Source organism: Nerophis lumbriciformis, linkage group LG28 (assembly GCF_033978685.3).
Source record: "Nerophis lumbriciformis linkage group LG28, RoL_Nlum_v2.1, whole genome shotgun sequence".
NCBI lineage: Eukaryota > Metazoa > Chordata > Actinopteri > Syngnathiformes > Syngnathidae > Nerophis > Nerophis lumbriciformis.
This window is the reverse complement of record NC_084575.2, coordinates 7,574,816-7,595,690: the sequence shown is the minus strand read 5'-3', so window position 1 is coordinate 7,595,690 and position 20,875 is coordinate 7,574,816. Positions and strand designations below refer to the sequence as shown.

The 20,875-nt window shown below is 39.8% G+C and overlaps 1 protein-coding gene across 1 annotated transcript in view; it reads right to left on the bottom strand.

Moving 5' to 3' along the window:
* Nucleotides 1-20,875, bottom strand: part of LOC133570505 (uncharacterized) — a 490,167-nt gene that overhangs the window by 448,197 nt on the left and 21,095 nt on the right. The window lies entirely within an intron of this gene.

Below are 20,875 nucleotides of genomic sequence, written 5' to 3'. Positions count from 1 at the left end.
TGGGGACCACTGCTGTATAGCACACACTGCAACTGATCCAGCTGGTCCCAGTCGTCAGAGGGATGAGAGCACGGAACGTGGAACCGCTGTGTCATCCTCGGCAGTAAATCATCAGTGGGCGCTGGAGTGTGTCTGCTCGGCTCCACAAGGGGGAAGCGGGCGTGGAAAGGTTACGTAACTCCGCTCTGGCCGACATCCACAGTCCACGCTCTGACTGCTTGTCCACTGACCAACTCCTGCCACTTCTTATCTTATTGTCCGGGCCGCTAAAAGGCTGAGCTCCAGTTTTCCCTGGTCTCTAACAAGCTGTGATGCTGTTACACTGCAGGGTTAGGAACAGCTTGGATCATTCCTTCAAATGTTCCACTTCCATTCACACATTTAAAAAACATGTCTTGAAAAAATATATCACTCTTGAATCAACACTGTAGTTAATACTATGATCAATGTTCATTACAAACTAAGTGTGAGATATAAATAATCATGGAAGTGTTTGTATATAGTATATAATTGGTGCAAAGGTGTACAAGGATATTTCACATGCCTTTACTGTGTATATCATTGAACTGTGTTTATGTTGTGTATAATGTGTGTTTATAATATGTTGTACAAAGAACATTTCATAATTTTCGGAAGTTCATCTTGTACTTGACATTGTTTATAGGGTTAGGCCAGGGGTCGGCAACCCGCGGCTCCGGAGCCGCATGCGGCTCTTTGATCACTCTGATGCGGCTCAGCAGCTTACTTGCTGAACTCCCCAATTTTCCCGTGAGACTTCCGGATTTCAGTGCCTCTCGCAGAAAACTCCCGGGATTAATATTCACCGATTTTCACCCTTATGGCTATAATAAGGGCGTGCCATGATGGTACAACATTTGGCGCCCTCCACAATCTGTATTAACAGCGTGCCAGCCCAACACTTGTTATACAATATACATCTTCTGCTTGCACACGTACGTGACAGCAAGGCATACTTGGTCAACAGCCACACAGGTTACACTGACGGTGGTCATATAAAACAACTTTAACACTCTCACTAATAATGTGCCACACTTTGAACCAAAACCAAACAAGAATGACAAACACATTTCGGGAGAACATCTGCAACTTAACACAACATAAACACAACAGAACAAACACCCAGAATCCCATGCAGCCCTGACTCTTCCGGGCTACATTATACACCCCTGCTACCACCAAACCCCGCCCCCACCCCAACCCTGCTCCCTCACACATCAACCCCCCCCCCGTGCGTCGGTTGAGGTGGGCGGGGTTTGGTGGGGGGGAGGGGTGTATAATGTATCCCGGGAGAGTTAGGGCTGCATGGGATTCTGGGTATTTGTCCAGTTGTGTTTATGTTGTGTTACGGTGCAGATGTTCTCCCGAAATTTTTTGTCATTCTTGTTTGGTGTGTGTTCACAGTGTGGCGCATTATTAGTAAGAGTGTTAAAGTTTTTTTTATACCGCCACCGTCAGTGTGAGCTGTGTGGTTGTTGACCAAGTATGCCTTGCTGTCACTTACGTGAGCAAGCGGAAGCCCCATACAACGTGTGGCTGATCAGGCACGCTGGCTGTAGTGGGTGCTATATGCTGTACCATCACGGCACGCATGACGCTGACAAGCGCCATTCATTTAAAACCCGCGTGCCGCACCAGCTTTCAAATTCCACATAAAGGTGTGGGCAGCATGTCTGAGACCCCTGGTTTATACATAGCACAAAGAAAAAAGAAAAAAAATCGTATGCAGTGTTATTTCATTTAAAATTTCAAAAAAAATTTGCGGCTCCTATTGTTTTCTATAATTTATAAAACTTGTCAAAATGGCTCTTTGACTGGTAAAGGTTGCCGACCCCTGGGTTAGGCGAAATAAGTGTTCAACTTCAGCCTAAACACTTTTGCTCTGCAACATTTTCTTTTTCAATCTATGAATGTACAACTGTTTGTTCATTTTGTTGACCATTGACCGAAGAACAATAATAAACTAATGATGATGAAGATGTATCTGTGCAAGTGAACAATTGGACAGACTACACACACACATCAGAAACATACATCTTAGAAGCCTACAACAATATATGTGAAGAAGACTTTAGGGTTCAATCCCCACCTAGTACCAACCTCGTCATGTCCGTTGTGTCCTGAGCAAGACACTTCACCCTTGCTCCTGATGGGTGCTGGTTAGCGCCTTGCATGGCAGCTCCCTCCATCAGTGTGTGAATGTGTGTGTGAATGGGTAAATGTGGAAGTAGTGTCAAAGCGCTTTGAGTACCTTGAAGGTAGAAAAGCGCTATACAAGTACAAGTACAACCCATTAAAAGTGAAGATGTGAGGTGAAATAAGTACAAATGCAGCAATAAAAACAAGCAACTCCACTCACGATGGCTCTAAAGTTCAGTGATGTGTTGCTAACTTCAGCATTTTTCTTCTTTGTTGATGTTTTGCAGTAGTTAACATCCATGATGTAACAATGCTGCTAATCTACCAGAGTCCACATTTTGTTAACCATTTTATTCATTCATACTTTTAGTTGGATAATAACATCAATAAAATGCAATGGAAAAAATGTGTGGAAAAAAAACAATGAAAATAATAAGATGTCCTCTCTTCAAAGATGAGAAAATAGAATAAAATAGTAGCTACATATATAATATTCAATACATGCACACAACTTAAAAAGTAAGTACAGGACAACATATAAGACTAGAAGATGAGAAGCACTACCGTATTTTCCGCACTATAAGGCGCACCGGATTATTAGCCGCACCTTCTATGAATTACATATTTCATAATTTTGTCCACCAATAAGCCGCCCCGGACTATAAGCCGCGCCTACGCTGCGCTAAAGTGAATGTCAAAAAAACGCTGCGCTAAAGTGAATGTCAAAAAAACAGTCAGATAGTTCAGTCAAACTTTAATAATATATTGAAAACCAGCGTTCTAACAACTCTGTCCCAAAATGTACAAATGTGCAATCACAAACATAGTAAAATTCAAAATGGTGTAGAGCAATAGCAACATACCGGTAATGTTGCTCGAACGTTAATGTCACAACACACAACACACAAAATAAACATAGCGCTCACTTTCTGAAGTTATTCTTCATTCGTACCGGTAAATCCTTCGAATTCTTCGTCTTCGGTGTCCGAATTGAAAAGTTGCGCAAGCGTGGGTTCCAAAATGGCCGGCTCCGTCTCTTCGAAGTCATCGGATTCAGTGTAGCTGTTGTTGTGCAGCAGTTCTGTGAATCCTGCCTTCCGGAAAGCTCGGACCACAGTTGTGACAGAAATATCTGCCCAGGCATTTACAATCCACTGGCAGATGTTGGCGTATGTCGTCCGGCGTTGTCTGCCCGTCTTAGTGAAGGTGTGTTCGCCTTCGGTCATCCATTTTTCCCACGCAGTTCGCAGTCGTGATTTGAATGCCCTGTTGACACCAATATCCAGCGGTTGGAGTTCTTTGGTTAATCCACCCGGAATGACGGCGAGTGTTGTATTTGTGTGCTTCACTTGTTTTTTGACACCATCTGTGATGTGGGCGCGCATAGAGTCGTATATCAACATGGACGGAGCAGCGTGAAAAAAGCCACCCGGCCTCTTCGCGTAAACTTCCCTTAACCACTCGCTCATCTTTTCTTCATCCATCCATCCCTTCGAGTTAGCTTTTATGATGACGCCGGCTGGAAAGGTCTCTTTTGGCAAGGTCTTCCTTTTGAATATCACCATGGGAGGAAGTTTCTGGCCATTAGCATGGCAAGCTAGAACCACAGTGAAGGACGACTTCTCATTCCCCGTGGTGCGAATATTCACCGTACGTGCTCCCGTTGAATCCACAGTGCGGTTCACAGGAATATCAAAAGTCAGTGGAACCTCGTCCATGTTGATAATGTTCTCTGGCCGGATCTTTTTTTCCGCTATCTTCTTTTTACAATATGCACGGAAAGTAGCCAGCTTTTCTTTAAAGTCGTTAGGCAGTTGCTGTGAAACAGTGGTCCGTGTGCGGATGGAGAGATTGCGTCTTTTCATAAACCGGAAACACCAAGAAGCACCACCTTTAAAATCATCCAGGTGAAGTTCGCTTGCTAGCGTTGTTGCCTTCATTCGAATAGTGATGGTGCTGACACTTCTGCTTGCTGCTCTCTGCTCAACAACCCACTGTTCGAGTTCGTCCTCCAACTGTTGCCATCTTGCTTTGTTCCCTCGGAAGCTCTGTTTTGTCTTCTTTACCTGGCGCAGGTCATCTTCTTGCTTCCTCCACCTACGCACCATTGATTCATTTATGTTATATTCTCTTGCTGCTGCTCTATTTCCGTGTTCTTCGGCATGACTTATTGCCTTAAGTTTAAATTCTGCGTTATAAGCGTGTCGTTTAGTAGGAGCCATTTTGTAGTCTGGTCTTTACAGATGTAGACACACAAAGGAAATGAAACGAAATATCCGCGCGCTTCTTTTTCTTCCGGGGGCGGGCGGTAGCGCTTCCTGTTCTATGGGGGCGGGTGCTTACCTTGGCGGTTGCTTGCGTAGAAGAAGAAGCACTTCCTGTTCTACCGGGAAAAAAGATGGCGGCTGTTTACCGAAGTTGCGAGATCGAAACTTTATGAAAATGAATCGTAATAAAGCGCACCGGGTTATAAGGCGCACTGTTAGCTTTTGAGAAAATTTGTGGTTTTTAGGTGCGCCTTATAGTGCGGAAAATACGGTACATACAACATAAAATATACATTCTTATTAAACATGCTGTGTTTTTAAACTACATTTAGCACAATCACTGTTTAAGTGTTTTTAAATCCCCGCAGCTTCCATGACTGTTACACACTTGTGTTTACTGACCTGATACTTATACCTGAGCATCTTATCACACACAGTGCAACTAAACGGTTTCTCTCCAGTGTGTGTTCTCATGTGTGTGGTCATGCGTTCCTTTCTGGAGAAACGCTTCTCACAAAAAGGGCAGGTAAAAGGTTTCTCACCTGTGTGTGTTCTCATGTGCAATATCATTTCCTTCTTAGTGTTGAATCTTTTAACACAAGCTGAGCAAGCAAAAGGTTTCTCTCCAGTGTGTGTTCTCATGTGTCTGGTCATGATTTGCTTGCTGGAGAAACTCTTCTTACAAACAGAGCAAGTAAAAGGTTTCTCACCTGTGTGTGTTCTCATGTGTAATGTAATTTCCTTCTTAGTGTTAAATCTTTTAGCACAAGCTGAGCAAGCAAAAGGTTTCTCTCCAGTGTGTGTTCTCATGTGTGTGGTTATTTGTTCCTTTCTGGAAAAACTCTTCTTACAAACAGAGCAAGTAAAAGGTTTCTCTCCAGTGTGCGTTCTCATGTGTGTGGTCATGTGTTCCTTTCTGGATAAACTCTTCTTACAAACAGAGCAAGTAAAAGGTTTCTCCCCATTATGTGTTGTCATGTGTCTTGTAAAATTAGTCTTCAGTCTAAATGATTTCCCACATTCAGAGCAGTCAAAGTGTTTGTTGTTGGTGTGATGTCTCGTATCACCTTTAGAGTCATTTTTACTCTCCAAAGGTTTTTGGATGTGGTCACTGTGATCAGAAGAGTGTGACATCATGTGGTCCATGTCTGACAGTGGAGCAAAGATGCTGTCTGGTTCTGACTTGATATCTTCACAATGCTCTCCATCAGCTTCTGTGATGTGTTGACTTACAAGCTCCGCCCCTCTGTTCTCCTCACTTTGACTGTGATGAAGCTGTAAGGACTGAGCTTCATCTTCATCATGAAGCTGCTCCTCTTTAATGTGGGAGGGGGCCTGTAGCTCCTTCTGTCCCACACTGGTGTGCCACTCCTCTTCATGACTCCCCGCTGACACCCGCTGGACGTCTGCAGAACAAATGAGGTGTTACTGTATTGAAGTTTGCAGTATTCAAACTATTGACATGTGAGCTAGGCCAAATAGACAGTGATGGGCAAGCTACCTGGACAATGTAGTAAGCTAAGCTACAAGTTACTCTCAATTAAATGGAGCTAAGCTATCCTCAGAGAATTGTAGCACGCTACACTACAAGCTACACTGCAAAAGTAGCTTGCCACATCAAAGCTACATTTAACAGCATTTATATACGGTATATATATATTTTATATATATATATATATATATATATATATATATATATATATATACATATATATATATATTGTCCCACATGTATAATATCAATGTTTATGTTGTCCATGGAAAGAAGTTAGTAAGAAGCAAAAGAAAAACAACCAACCATGGATGACAAAAGGACTGAAAAATGCTTGTCACAAAAAAAAGACATTATATGGAATATTAATAACACAGACATCTATAAATAAGTATAATAAATATAAAAACAAGCTAATTGGTATACTAGGAACATGTAAGAAGGAATACTACAGACAATTATTAAAGAAGAACAGAAACAACATGAGAGCAACATGGGGCATCCTAAATAGCATCATTAAAAATGCTGCTAAGAAAGATTACCCCCAGTACTTTCTACATGGAAATACAAAAAATGACAATATGAACCAAATAGTTGAACGTTTTAATGATTACTTTGTTAATATCAGAAACAATGTGGAACAAAGATTTCCAAATGCAGATGATGGATCAGTTGAGGACTTGAGTGAGCTCATAGACAGAAATCCCAATTCCATGTTTCTTAAGAACGTGACAAAAGAAGAAATAATCAAAATTGTAAAACATTGTAAATCCAAGACCTCAACCGACTGTCATGGAATAGATATGGTAACCATAAAAAAAGTTATAGAAGACATTTCAGAACCTCTGACATATATCAGCAACGTATCATTTCTAACCGGCAAATTCCCTGACAAAATGAAAATTGCAAAAGTCGTACCAATTTATAAGAATGGAGACATACACCAGTTTACTAACTACACACCAGAATTCACAGCAAATATGTCAACATGGATAGCATTGATCCAAATAACAGAGGAAATGAGCAATGCAATAGATGGTAAAGAATGTGCGGCCGCAGTATTCATGGACTTAACTAAAGCATTTGACACAATTAATCATGATATTTTTATAACAAAACTAGAAGGATATGGCATCAGAGGTTTGGTCTTGAACTGGGTTAGAAGCTATTTAACCAACAGGAAGCAATATGTGAAGATGGGTGAAAATATGTCAACACAGCTAGATATATCTTGTGGTGTACCCCAGGGATCAATACTGGGACCAAGATTGTTTCATCTTTATATAAACCACATTTGTAAAGTTACAAAGGACTTAAAGTTAGTTTTATTTGCAGACGACACAACTGCTTTCTGTTCAGGAGAGAACACACAGAAGATAATACAAATAATAACAGAAGAAATGAACACATTAAAAAGATGCTTTGACAATCTTTGAATCTCAGTAAAAGTAAAATAATGCTATTTGGTAACAGTAGAAGAGAAAGTCAAACACAAATACAAATAGACGGAATAGAAATTGAAAGAGTAAATGAAACCAAATGTCTAGGTATAATAATTGATGATAAATTGAACTGGAAATCTCATGTAAAAAATAAACAACATAAAGTAGCAAGAAACACGTCAATAATGAATAAAACAAAACATGTTGTAGACCAAAAATGACTCCATATTCTCTACTGCTCACTAGTGTTACATATCTGACTTATTGTGTAGAAATATGGGAAACAACTACAAAAGTACACTTCATTCATTAACTGTGTTACAAAAAAGATCAGTTATAATAATACATCATGTTGGATATAGACAACATACAAACACTTTATTTATTGAATCAAAAATACTGAAATTCCACCACATAGTGAATTTGCAAACAGCTAAAATAATACACAAAGCAAACTATAACCTGCTAGCCAACAATGTACAACAATTCTCAGGAGAAATATAATCTTAGAGAAAAATATAATTTAAAACATTTGTATGCACGTACAACACTTAAGACCTTCAGTATATCAGTATGTGGAATTAAATGATGGAATGGATGAAGCAAAGCAATCAAACAATGTACTAATATGATCCACTTCAAGAAACTCTTCACACTTAAAGTGTTTACAAAGTACAAAGAAGAAGATAAACATTCTCAATTTATTTCATCCATCATTCATTTTCTACATCATCTTACTCATCTCACCATATGAAATATAACTTACTTCACTCATTATTATTTATTTATTTTTATTGTGATTACTTATGGAGTATATTGTGAATACATTGAGAACAGGAAGTGAACTAAAGTGTTAGCAACTGTTATGTAAAAGAAAAGTGGTAGAATTAAATAAGCTCTGCTTCTTCCTACTCCTTTTCAAACATGTTGAAAAGACAAACTGGAAATTGTGATGTATCATGTTGTATACATGCATGTGTGATGTATCATGTTGTATGCATGCAGGTGTGATGTATCATGTTGTATGCATGCATGTGTGATGCATCATGTTGTATGCATGCATGTGTGATGTATCATGTTGTATGCATGCATGTGTGATGCATCATGTTGTATGCATGCATGTGTGATGTATCATGTTGTATGCATGCATGTGTGATGTATCATGTTGTATGCATGCATGTAATGTATCATGTTGTATGCATGCATGTGTGATGTATCATGTTGTATGCATGCAGGTGTGATGTATCATGTTGTATGCATGCATGTGTGATGTATCATGTTGTATGCATGCATGTGTGATGCATCATGTTGTATGCATGCATGTGTGATGTATCATGTTGTATGCATGCATGTGTGATGCATCATGTTGTATGCATGCATGTGTGATGTATCATGTTGTATGCATGCATGTGTGATGTATCATGTTGTATGCATGCATGTAATGTATCATGTTGTATGCATGGATGCGTGATGTATCATGTTGTATGCATGTGTGATGTATCATGGTGTATGCATGCATGTGTGATGTATCATGTTGTATGCATGGATGTGTGATGTATCATGTTGTATGCATGCATGTGTGATGTATCATGTTGCATGCATGCATGTGTGATGTATCATGTTGTATGCATGCATGTGTGATGTATCATGTTGTATGCTTGCATGTTCCAAATAAATTCAAAGTCAAGTCAAGTCAACTCAACTCAACTAACATTTGGTGGACATTCAAGCCACAAAATGCAAATGGAGTATTGTTGGTGTATTTTGGATGGTTATAGAGGACCTCCCATTGGCTCCATTGCAAGTGGACTTTTATTTACATTTATGAGTTAGAATTAGGGCTGGGTGATGTATGGAATATACTGGATATATCGTGGGTTTGTCTCTGTGCGATATAGAAAATGACTATATGGTGATATTGGAGTATACGTTCTCACACAGTTGCTTTTAGCTGCAGGCATTACACTACAGGCTCTTCTCACTCTTTCTTGTCTCTCCTTCTCACAGAGACATAAAACAAGCGCACCTTCTTACATACGTCACATACTGTCACGTGTGCAACGTCATACGCTCTCACGGAGCAGACAGGTAGCGGCATGGTAACGTTAGCTGTGGTGCTAGTGGTAATACGAGAGAAAGAAGGTGCCAATCTGGTAACAAATGAAGGAATAATTCATTCCCAAGACAAACAGCAGGGAGTCTATCGTCTGGCGGTGGTTTGGCTTCAAGCGGGTAGATGGTGAACAAGTATGCTGCAAAAGCGTTGCTACAAAAAGTAGCAGCACTGCTAATGTAGCATCATTTGAAAAGTCACCCGCTAGAGAATGAAGAGTGCTTGAAACTCCACATGTCAACATCTCCGTTCAGTTCCACACCCACAAAATGCCCAAGCAACCATTTCCAGATCAACACCGTATGAAACAAATAGTCAACAACAGAAGGAGATAACGTCCGCAGGAACCTACCACATAGCGAAGGACATACACTATTTGATTTCCTATTATGCAGCTCATTTTTATTTTGACACTTATTGAAATATCTTGTGTGACATCATGCACAAAAGTGCACTTTATTTGTTTTAAACTATTGTAGTGGCGTTCTGTACAAAAAGTGCACTTTAATTTAGTGTTGTTATGATATGTCATCTTAGTGACATCATGCACAAAAGTGCAATAATAGCTTGTTTTAAAATGTCTCTGACAATCTTGAACTTTCTGTTTGGAAATGACATGAATGTTTGTACCACTGCTTAATAACTGTTTAATAAATACACTTTTGCTAAATTGACTTAGTTGTGATTTCCCTCTCTGCATGAAAGTTTAAAAGTAGCATATATTAATGCAGTATGAAGAAGAATGTTTTAATGTAGACACATAGAATCATCATACTGCTGTGATTATATACATTAAGTGTTCATTCAAGGCTAAGGCAAAATGTCCACATATATATGGTGTATCGTGACATGGCCTAAACATATCTACATATATATGGTGTATCGTGACATGGCCTAAACATATCCACATATATATGGTGTATCGTGACGTGGCCTAAACATATCCACATATTAATAAAAGGCCATATCGCCCAGCCCTAGTTAGAATACGATTTTTATTTTTTATTTTTAATATATCCACCATCATGTCTTTTATAATGATTGTGAACGATAGAAAAATTCCCCCAAAAATTGCAGTTCCCCTCTAAATTCCAATGATTAGATTTAAGACTTGAAGTGTATGAGCATGAAGTGATGAAGCCTACTTGGATGAGTCTTCTAAGACAAAGTGAACAGTCCAGTTGTGATGGATTGAATGCCCTGAGAATAAAATGATATGTGCTTACTTGGACTGTGATGAAGCTGTGAGGACTCAGGTGCTTTGTCTTCATGCTCTTCAGTCTTCACAGAGACAACAGTCAGTGGAAACTTGCTGACATCATCCTCCTCCTGCCCTACAACACACTCTCCCTCCTCTTCCTCTTTCATGTGTGGATCTTCCTCTTCCTCTTTAATGTGGGTGGGCTGTGGATCCTCCTCTTCCTCTTTAATGTGAGGGGGCTGTTGGACGTCTGTTGGGTAAATAAGTAAATAAGATAAAGAGAGAATAGAAATAGTTTTGGACTGACACTGTTAACACAATGACATTATTTGTGTTCTTTCGTGTGTTGTGTTAAAAGAGTGAAGCAAAACAACCAATAAAAACCTGGGAAATACTTCCTCTTGTCCCAGCCACTAGAATTCATTCAAAAATGAGTAAAAAAACAGACTTGGAAATTTGATGAGGAGCAAGTTTTTTTTATAAGTACAAGGCAGCATTGATTGAGGCATTCTTAACATTACACTCACTGATATAAAGTGTGTAAACATTTTATTCTGTATACGGTCTATGACACCTAAACTTTATCTCTAACCTTAACCATAATTTGTGGTGTAGAATGACGTCTGGAACTCAAGATAGTTCCACATGTCTGGAAACGCCACCGACGGATAATCCTTGATATTACTCAACAAATCTTAAGGGATCTATCCCGTTTCATAATTAGATTTTTTTCTCGTATCTGCTTTTCGCAGGAAGAACTCGGCCAGGGGTGATTAAACTAATTTTAGATGGGGGGCCACATGGAGGAAGATCTACTCCAATTTGGCCGGACTGGTAAAATTACGGCAAGATAACGTAAAAATAAAGACAACTGCAGATTGTTTTCTTTGTTTAAAAATAGAACAAACATATTCTGAAAATGTACAAATCATGTTTTTTTGTTTTTTTACATACAATAGTATTCTATCTTTAGTTGTCCTTTTTTGCACTTTCAGAATCAATTATGTGATAATGTTCATCAGTCAACTCATTGGTGTTCATTTTCAATCTATCAAGATAAATAAATAATATCAAAATCAAATTACAGGATGTTATTGATGTAGTTTGCTCATTTTCCCCGACTGGTGCGCTAACATCATGTGTTTTAGTTGTGTTTTACATATGTAGCATCATCTACAAAGATACAAATAATTGCTATTGCGACATCTAGAGGACACATTTAGGACAGCAGTTTCTTTCATTCAAAAATTTCGACTCATTTTTGTACTTAGCAAACTCATCCCGTCTCATTCACTCATTCACACACTGATGGCGGGATCTGCCATGCAAGGCGCTTACCACGACCCATCAGGAGCAAGGGTGAAGTGTCCTGCTGTTGGGTAAATAAGTAAATAAGATAAAGAGAGAATAGAAATAGTTTTGGACTGACACTGTTAACACAATGACATTATTTGTGTTCTTTCGTGTGTTGTGTTAAAAGAGTGAAGCAAAACAACCAATAAAAACCTGGGAATACTTCCTCTTGTCCCAGCCACTAGAATTCATTCAAAAATGAGTAAAAAAACAGACTTGGAAATTTGATGAGGAGCAAGTTTTTTTTATAAGTACAAGGCAGCATTGATTGAGGCATTCTTAACTTTACACTCACTGATATAAAGTGTGTAAATATGTTATTCTGTATACGGTCTATGACACCTAAACTTTATCTCTAAACTTAACCATAATTTGTGGTGTAGAATGACGTCTGGAACTCAAGATAGTTCCACATGTCTGGAAACGCCACCGACGGATAATCCTTGATATTACTCAACAAATCTTAAGGGATCTATCCCGTTTCATAATTAGATTTTTTTCTCGTATCTGCTTTTCGCAGGAAGAACTCGGCCAGGGGTGTTTAAACTAATTTTAGATGGGGGGCCACATGGAGGAAGATCTACTCCAATTTGGCCGGACTGGTAAAATTACGGCAAGATAACGTAAAAATAAAGACAACTGCAGATTGTTTTCTTTGTTTAAAAATAGAACAAACATATTCTGAAAATGTACAAATCATGTTTTTTTGTTTTTTTACATACAATAGTATTCTATCTTTAGTTGTCCTTTTTTACACTTTCAGAATCAATTATGTGATAATGTTCATCAGTCAACTCATTGGTGTTCATTTTCAATCTATCAAGATAAATAAATAATATCAAAATCAAATTACAGGATGTTATTGATGTAGTTTGCTCATTTTCCCCGACTGGTGCGCTAACATCATGTGTTTTAGTTGTGTTTTACATATGTAGCATCATCTATAAAGATACAAAGAATTGCTATTGCGACATCTAGAGGACACATTTAGAACAGAAGTTTCTTTCATTCAAAAATTTCGACTCATTTTTGTACTTAGCAAACTCATCCCGTCTCATTCACTCATTCACACACTGATGGCGGGATCTGCCATGCAAGGCGCTTACCACGACCCATCAGGAGCAAGGGTGAAGTGTCCTGCTCAAATCAAATCAAATCAAATCAACTTTATTTATAGAGCACATTTAAAATTTACCACAGGGGTAGCCAAAGTGCTCAAGGACACAACAGACGTGACTAGGTTGGTAGAAGGTGGGGATTGAACCAGGAACCCTCAGGCACGGCCACTCTACCAACCGCGCCACTAGCCTTCCACCATCGACCTGCCTACTAGCCTTCCACCATCGACCTGCCTGCTAGCCTTCCACCATCGACCTGCCTGCTAGCCTTCCACCATCGACCTGCCTGCTAGCCTTCCACCATCGACCTGCCTGATAGCCTTCCACCATCGACCTGCCTGCTAGCCTTCCACCATCGACCTGCCTGCTAGCCTTCCACCATCGACCTGCCTGCTAGCCTTCCACCATCGGCCTGTCTACCAGCCTTCCACCATCGGCCTGTCTACCAGCCATCCACCATCGGCCTGTCTACCAGCCATCCACCATCGGCCTGTCTACCAGCCAACCACCATCAGCCTGTCTGCCAGCCTTCCACCATCGGCCTGCCTGCTAGCCGTCCACCATCGACCTGCCTGCTAGCCTTCCACCATCGACCTGCCTACTAGCCTTCCACCATCGACCTGCCTGCTAGCCTTCCACCATCGACCTGCCTGCTAGCCTTCCACCATCGGCCTGTCTACCAGCCTTCCACCATCGGCCTGTCTACCAGCCTTTCATCGTCGACCTGCCTGCTAGCCTCCAGCCATTGGCTTCGTCTACGGGCTTCCACCTATCGGCCTTGGTTGCTAGTCTCTAGCCCTGTCTGCTAACATCTTCAAAAGTGGTGAAACAAGTGGAACTTCTCCTCTCACTATGTCACAAATTATTATATTGTGTTTTATACTTTTTTGTGGTTTTACTGGTGTCCCAAATGGGACTGGTCACCCCCACTCACGAACTATGCTACTTCAAGATGCACAGTTTGACATATTTGATCATTTGACATTTCATCATAGTGGCAAATCCAAAATAAACTCGGCCTTATCTCAGTTGAAGATTTCTGTGACTTTGGACAAAACCAAATGGCTGCATACTATGGTAGAGTCCATTCATTCTTATTGTTTCCTTGTTTTGAGAGATCACGTCAACATTACTGCATCCTCCCCTATTGTGAGCACTTACTTTCACAGATTAAAGACCGACTCAAAAGATGGTAACTTTAAGCGCAAATGTTTAGTTATATTACTGTTATTGCTCTCAGGAAATGTTGAGACTAATCCAGGCCCTGATACACCTACACAATGTTTTACACCTGCGGATTTTAAAACTAGATCTGGTCTTGGGATTATTCATATCAATGTTCGGAGTTTACTCCCTAAACTGGATATGATAAAGATCTGGATAAACTCAACAAATGCTGATATTGTAGTCTTATCTGAAACTTGGCTTAAACAATGTGTGCTTGATAAAGATATTTACATTCATGGCTATAATGTCTATCGTACTGACCGACAAAGAGAAGATAAGATGGTGGAGTGGCCATATATATTAAGCAGAGGTTTGATGTTAAATTAGTGCTCTCTGAATCAGTAAGTAAAGAACTTGAACTGTTAGCACTTGAAATCGAAATAGCTAGAAATCACCACATTATGGTAGTGGAGTGTTATAGGCCTCCATCTGCCCCTAGTAATTCCCTATCTACTCTTGTAATGCTTCTGTCTCAACTGAAATACAATGAAATAGTGATTTGAACTGGGACTGGCTCACATCTGTGTCTGACTCTTTGAAAGCACAGTGTGAATCTCTAAATTTAACACAATTAATAAACTCAACTACAAGACCTAATCCTAAATGCCCTCAAAAAGCTACACTCATTGACTTAATTCCAACAAATATGCCCTTTAAATGTGTTGCATCTGGTGTTTTCCCTAATGATGTGAGTGATCATTGTGTGATTGCAGCAGTGCGAGACACAAGGATTCCTAAAAGCAAGCCTCGTCTTCTTGAAAAACATAATATGAAATTATTTGAGACGCAAGCTTTTTTACATGACTTGCATTTTTTTAATTGGGATATAATTGCTCTTATTGATCATGTTGAACTGGCTTGGAAATATTTTCACGAAAACTGCTTGAGTATAGTGAACAAACATGCCCCTTTTAGAAAATGTAGAGTTAAAGGACGTGACAATCAGTGGTTTACATCGGACCTGTCAGATGTATTGCATGAGTGTAATGCTGCTTGGGCCAGGGCGCGCAAGTCAGGGTTAGAAGCAGATTGGTTGAATTTTAGACAATTAAAAATTCAATTTACCTCTCTCCTTCGGAAAGTCAAAATTAGAATTTTATTTCTCCACAACTGAAAACCTCAAACACCCAAAGAAGTTTTGGAAAATCATCAAATCTTTGTCCGCCTGCTGTAATTCAGTCAATCTCCCACCTAGTATACTTGTTGATGGTGTCAGAGTAAGTGACAGAAGAGAAATGGGTAGTCATTATAATAATCATCTTGTCCTGGGTGTACACCGCCTTCCACCCGATTGTAGCTGAGATAGGCTCCAGCGCCCCCCGCGACCCCGAAGGGAATAAGCGGTAGAAAATGGATGGATGGATTTTATTAACTCTGGTTTTCTCTATAATTCTGACAACTACTGAAGTTCCGCTAACTCCGGAAATAACCGTTGAAAATACCCATGTTTTTAACTTTACGCCCTTTACCACAACAGAGGTCATGAGGGCTCTAAAACAACTTACACCTAGAAAGCCAGCTGGCTCAGATAAGTTGGAGCCGCTCTTCCTAAAGTTGGCAGCTGAAATTATAGCTGGACCACTGACTCACATTTTTAACCTTACTCTAATTTCAAATGAAATCCCCTTGGATTGGAAATCTGCCCTTGTAAACCTCCTATTAAAAGGAGGTGACCCTAGTAATTTAAATAATTACAGACCAATCTCTAAACTCTCTGTTCTGGCAAAAGTGCTTGAATCCCTTATCAGTGAACAGATAAAAGACTTTTTGGACACCAACTTTATTCTGTCACCATTTCAGTCAGGTTTTGGCAGAAATCACAGTACTGTTACTGCTGCTATAAAGTTTATAAATGATGTAACTGAAGCTCTTGACAAGAAGCAGTGCTGTTTGTCCCTCTTTATTGACTTTTCAAAGGCATTTGATACTGTTGATCATGTCATTTCAATCAAACGTCTTTCAGCTATTGGTTTTTCTCAGCAAGCAGTTGGATGATTTGCAAATGACCTCACAAGCAGAGCTCAGGCTGTTCAGATAGAAGGTTCCTTCTCGGACGTACTGCAAGTGGAAAAGGGTGTCCCTCAAGGTTCTGTGTTGGGCCCATTATTAATTAATAATTAATAATGTTGGACAGAATATTCCGAACTCAACTTTCCATTCCTACGCTGATGATACTGTCATATACTGCACAGCACCCACTCCTGCTGAGGCCTTTAAATATCTACAACATGCATTTGACAGAGTACAAGAACAACTTTGCTATCTTCAACTGCTTTTAAATGCAGAGAAAACAAAATGTATGTTCTTTACCACATCAAAAACTGTAGGATCAGCACTGTGTGAGAACATTTGAACAAGAAATGGGCAAAACATTGTGTTAGTGTCTGCTTTTAAATATTCAAGATTTGTAATTGATGACCACTAGTTTTAAGGGGCACATTCAGTATGTTGTAAAAAAAAAACAGAAACTTTTACTGGGATTTTATTATAGAAACAAGTCTTGCTTTTCTTTTACTGTGAAACAGAAATTGGTGTAAACAACCTTTTTACCTGTTATTGACTATGGAGATGTGTTGTACATGAATGCTACTGCTGGTTGTCTCCACAAGCTGGATAGTGTGTACCACGGGGCACTGACATTCATCACCAACTTACTCACCATTGTGTGTTATACTCAATGGTTAACTTACTCACCATTGTGTGTTATACTCAATGGTTAACTTACTCACCATTGTGTGTTATACTCAATGGTTAACTGGACATCTTTATGTGCTCGACGCCTCAATCATTGGTATGTGTTCATCTACAAAACCATTCTGGGTATCACCCCATCTTATCTGTCTTGTCTTTTAACAAAGAAACAAGGAAGTCACAATCTTCTTTCAATGAATGTTCTGCAATTTGTCGTCCCCAAAGTAAGAACTGAACTGGGCAAGAAAGCATTTAGGTTTTCAGCAGCGAAGGCTTGGAATAACCTACAATCCAATATTCAACTTCAAACCCTTGTTACATTGAATGAGTTTAAAGTTTCTGTGAAAGGATTGCAGTTTACCTTGTCTGTATGCACATGTGTTATGTCAGCAAGTTTTAATGTTGTAAATGTCATGTTTTATGTGTTGTTTACTGTTTTTAATGTAACATTGCTGCTGCCCTCTTGGCCAGGTCTCCCTTGGAAAAGAAATATTTGATCTCAATGTGATTTTACCTGGTTAAATAAAGAAAAAAAAACCCCAAAAAAAACAAAACAGCTGTTTATTTGAAGTCTTAAAGAAGTCAACTATGTGTGCAGTGCAAGGTGAAATGCAGTTATGTCATCTTCTTGTCAATAACACACACATCAATCTTTTGCATGTTGTTGCTTCCTTATTTGTCATTTTTCAAAGCTGATGTTAATGTGTAGCAGCGGCAGCTGAACTCAATGTGACAACGTGTCATAGTTACGTCAGTCAGCTGGAATTAAAAATACAATTAGTTATGTCGTTAGTCCAGAATCTTCACGGTCCTCATGGACGACATAATTAGGAACCAGTACTAAAAAAAATGGTACTTGGTATACATCCCTAATCTTCACCACTAAACCTTTGAAATATGCTGACATATGTGCTGCTAAAGGTAAATAAACAGTAGCCATATTGAATGTTTGCCTTCATTTGACCACGTGAGGTAAGGAGGACGGCCTCTAGGTCACATGGTTACACCCCAGCAATTACACTGTTGATGATTGATGAGCATTCATTTTTAAATGGACGTGTTAAAAAGCAAGTATATCTCCATCTTTAGTCATAAATGTGGCCCCCGGATGAACATGTGTCACAAACATTGTATTCGATGATATGTGGATGTTGTGCTTACTTGGACTGTGATGAAGCTGTGAGGACTCAGGTGCTTTGTCTTCATGCTCTTCAGTCTTCACAGAGACAACAGTCAGTGGAAACTTGCTGACATCATCCTCCTCCTGCCCTACAACACACTCTCCCTCCTCTTCCTCTTTCATGTGTGGATCTTCCTCTTCCTCTTTAATGTGGGTGGGCTGTGGATCCTCCTCTTCCTCTTTAATGTGAGGGGGCTGTTGGACGTCTGTTGGGTAAATAAGTCAATAAGATAAAGAGAGAATAGAAATAGTTTTGGACTGACACTGTTAACACAATGACATTATTTGTGTTCTTTCGTGTGTTGTGTTAAAAGAGTGAAGCAAAACAACCAATAAAAACCTGGGAAATACTTCCTCTTGTCCCAGCCACTAGAATTCATTCAAAAATGAGTAAAAAAACAGACTTGGAAATTTGATGAGGAGCAAGTTTTTTTTATAAGTACAAGGCAGCATTGATTGAGGCATTCTTAACATTACACTCACTGATATAAAGTGTGTAAACATTTTATTCTGTATACGGTCTATGACACCTAAACTTTATCTCTAACCTTAGTCAGTGGAAACTTGCTGACATCATCCTCCTCCTGCCCTACAACACACTCTCCCTCCTCTTCCTCTTTCAAATGTGAGGGCTGTGGATCCTCTAAAGTGAAACTGTACCCCTGTAGATGAGGGAGACATTCTTCTTGGTGTCCAATCAGCTGATGGATGTCTACAGGACACAAACAAAACACATTTTAACTCCTACATGCTAAATATTAAATCGTACATGAAATATAGGGCTGTGGCTATTGAAAATGTTATTAATCAAGTGTTCTACTGGAAATGTTTTCGATTAATCGAGTAACTGGATAAAATAGTGTTGCTTGGTTTAAGCGACTTTAAGACATGTCACTTAATAATGAACGGCCAATTGGTTTGAGATGGTATGAGATCAAGATGTCATCTTTAGATCAGGCTTTGTTTTTTCCACAATCACTGCCACATTAAAAAGTTAAAGTACCAATGATTGTCACACACACACTAGGTGTGGCCAGATTGTTCTCTGCATTTATAAATGATAAATAAATGGGTTGTACTTGTATAGCGCTTTTCTACCTTCAAGGTACTCAAAGCGCTTTGACACTACTTCCACATTTACCCATTCACACACACATTCACACACTGATGGAGGGAGCTGCCATGCAAGGCGCTACCAGCACCCATCAGGAGCAAGGGTGAAGTGTCTTGCTCAGGACACAACGGACATGACGAGGTTGGTACTAGGTGGGGATTGAACCAGGGACCCTCGGGTCGCGCACGGCCACTCTTCCACTGTGCCACGCCGTCCCTGCCATTTGACCCATTAACCTTGATCACCCCCTGGGAGGTGAGGGGAGCAGTGAGAAGCAGTGGTGGCCGCGCCCGGGAATCATTTTTACGGGGATTTAACCCCCAATTCCAACCCTTGATACTGAGTGCCAAGCAGGGAGGTAATGGGTCCCATTTGTATAGTCTTTGGTATGACACAAGCTACTGATCTCAGGGCGGACACTCTAACCACTAGGCCACTGAGTAGGTGGATGTAGCAGGTGTTGTAGTAGGTTAATGGCTGCACCAATATGAAGGAAATAACAGGTCAGTATAGCTTTTACACACATAAATAACTTGTCAAACCTGCCAGCTAGCAGGCTAGGTTTACAGCGTCAGTTACCATGGTAACTGACTCTGACTTTGTCTTACCTCTCTTATTTTTGGAGGTCAAACTCTGGAGCTTTACATACTCAGGAGTTTGCACTTAACCTGCTCTCTGGAATATTCCCCCGGTGACTGTGTGAGTTTTGTGTAAACATGTTGATACACTTTGTTACAAACTGAGAGGAACATCAACCTCTCATAAATATTGTGTGTCTGAACATCCTCACATGACAATGCATCTTCCTATAGACAATCTATTGAAGAAAAGTGTTAATAATAAATATAAAGTTAGTAAAGATGTGAGAGTAAGAAGTAAACAAACCTGTTGTGTGTAACACAACTTGATGTTTTTCATGTTGTCGCTCCTTCTCCTCTTTTGTTGGACAAAGTTCCTCCTCGTACTCTGCTATGGTTCTTTCGCACATTTTCACACAATCACAACACTTTACACTCACACTTGATCTCTGCTTAGCGATGTGTTTTCATCTCTCTTTGTTAGCAGCTAACAAGCTAAGCTAACTAGCAAGCTAAGCTAGCTGGAGAAGTGCGCTCAGACTAATATACAAACAGTTATTATTACTCTATTTAATAGAGTGTAATAAAGGACATATATGTGTACATGGACGCACAGATTAAGAACACTGAACTGTGACGACTGCAATAACGTCTTCACCGTCAGACGCCATCTTGCTTTATCCTCGCCCTGTTTGCTTCGCGCGCAGTCTTGTCAGATCTCGCGAGAGAAACAAGTAACCAGCTCTTTCCCTCTCCACCCCCGGTACAACTATTTCAAACATTCTGAAAATAAAAATAAACTTTTACATTTTCAAAACAAAGACATACAACTTATTTTGGTAAATAAACAGTAGCTTATATGACCCCTTTAAATGATAAGTTGCCTGATCAGAGCGAGACGAGTCGTGGCTCCTCAGCTTCATGCAGGACGGAGTGGTAGGA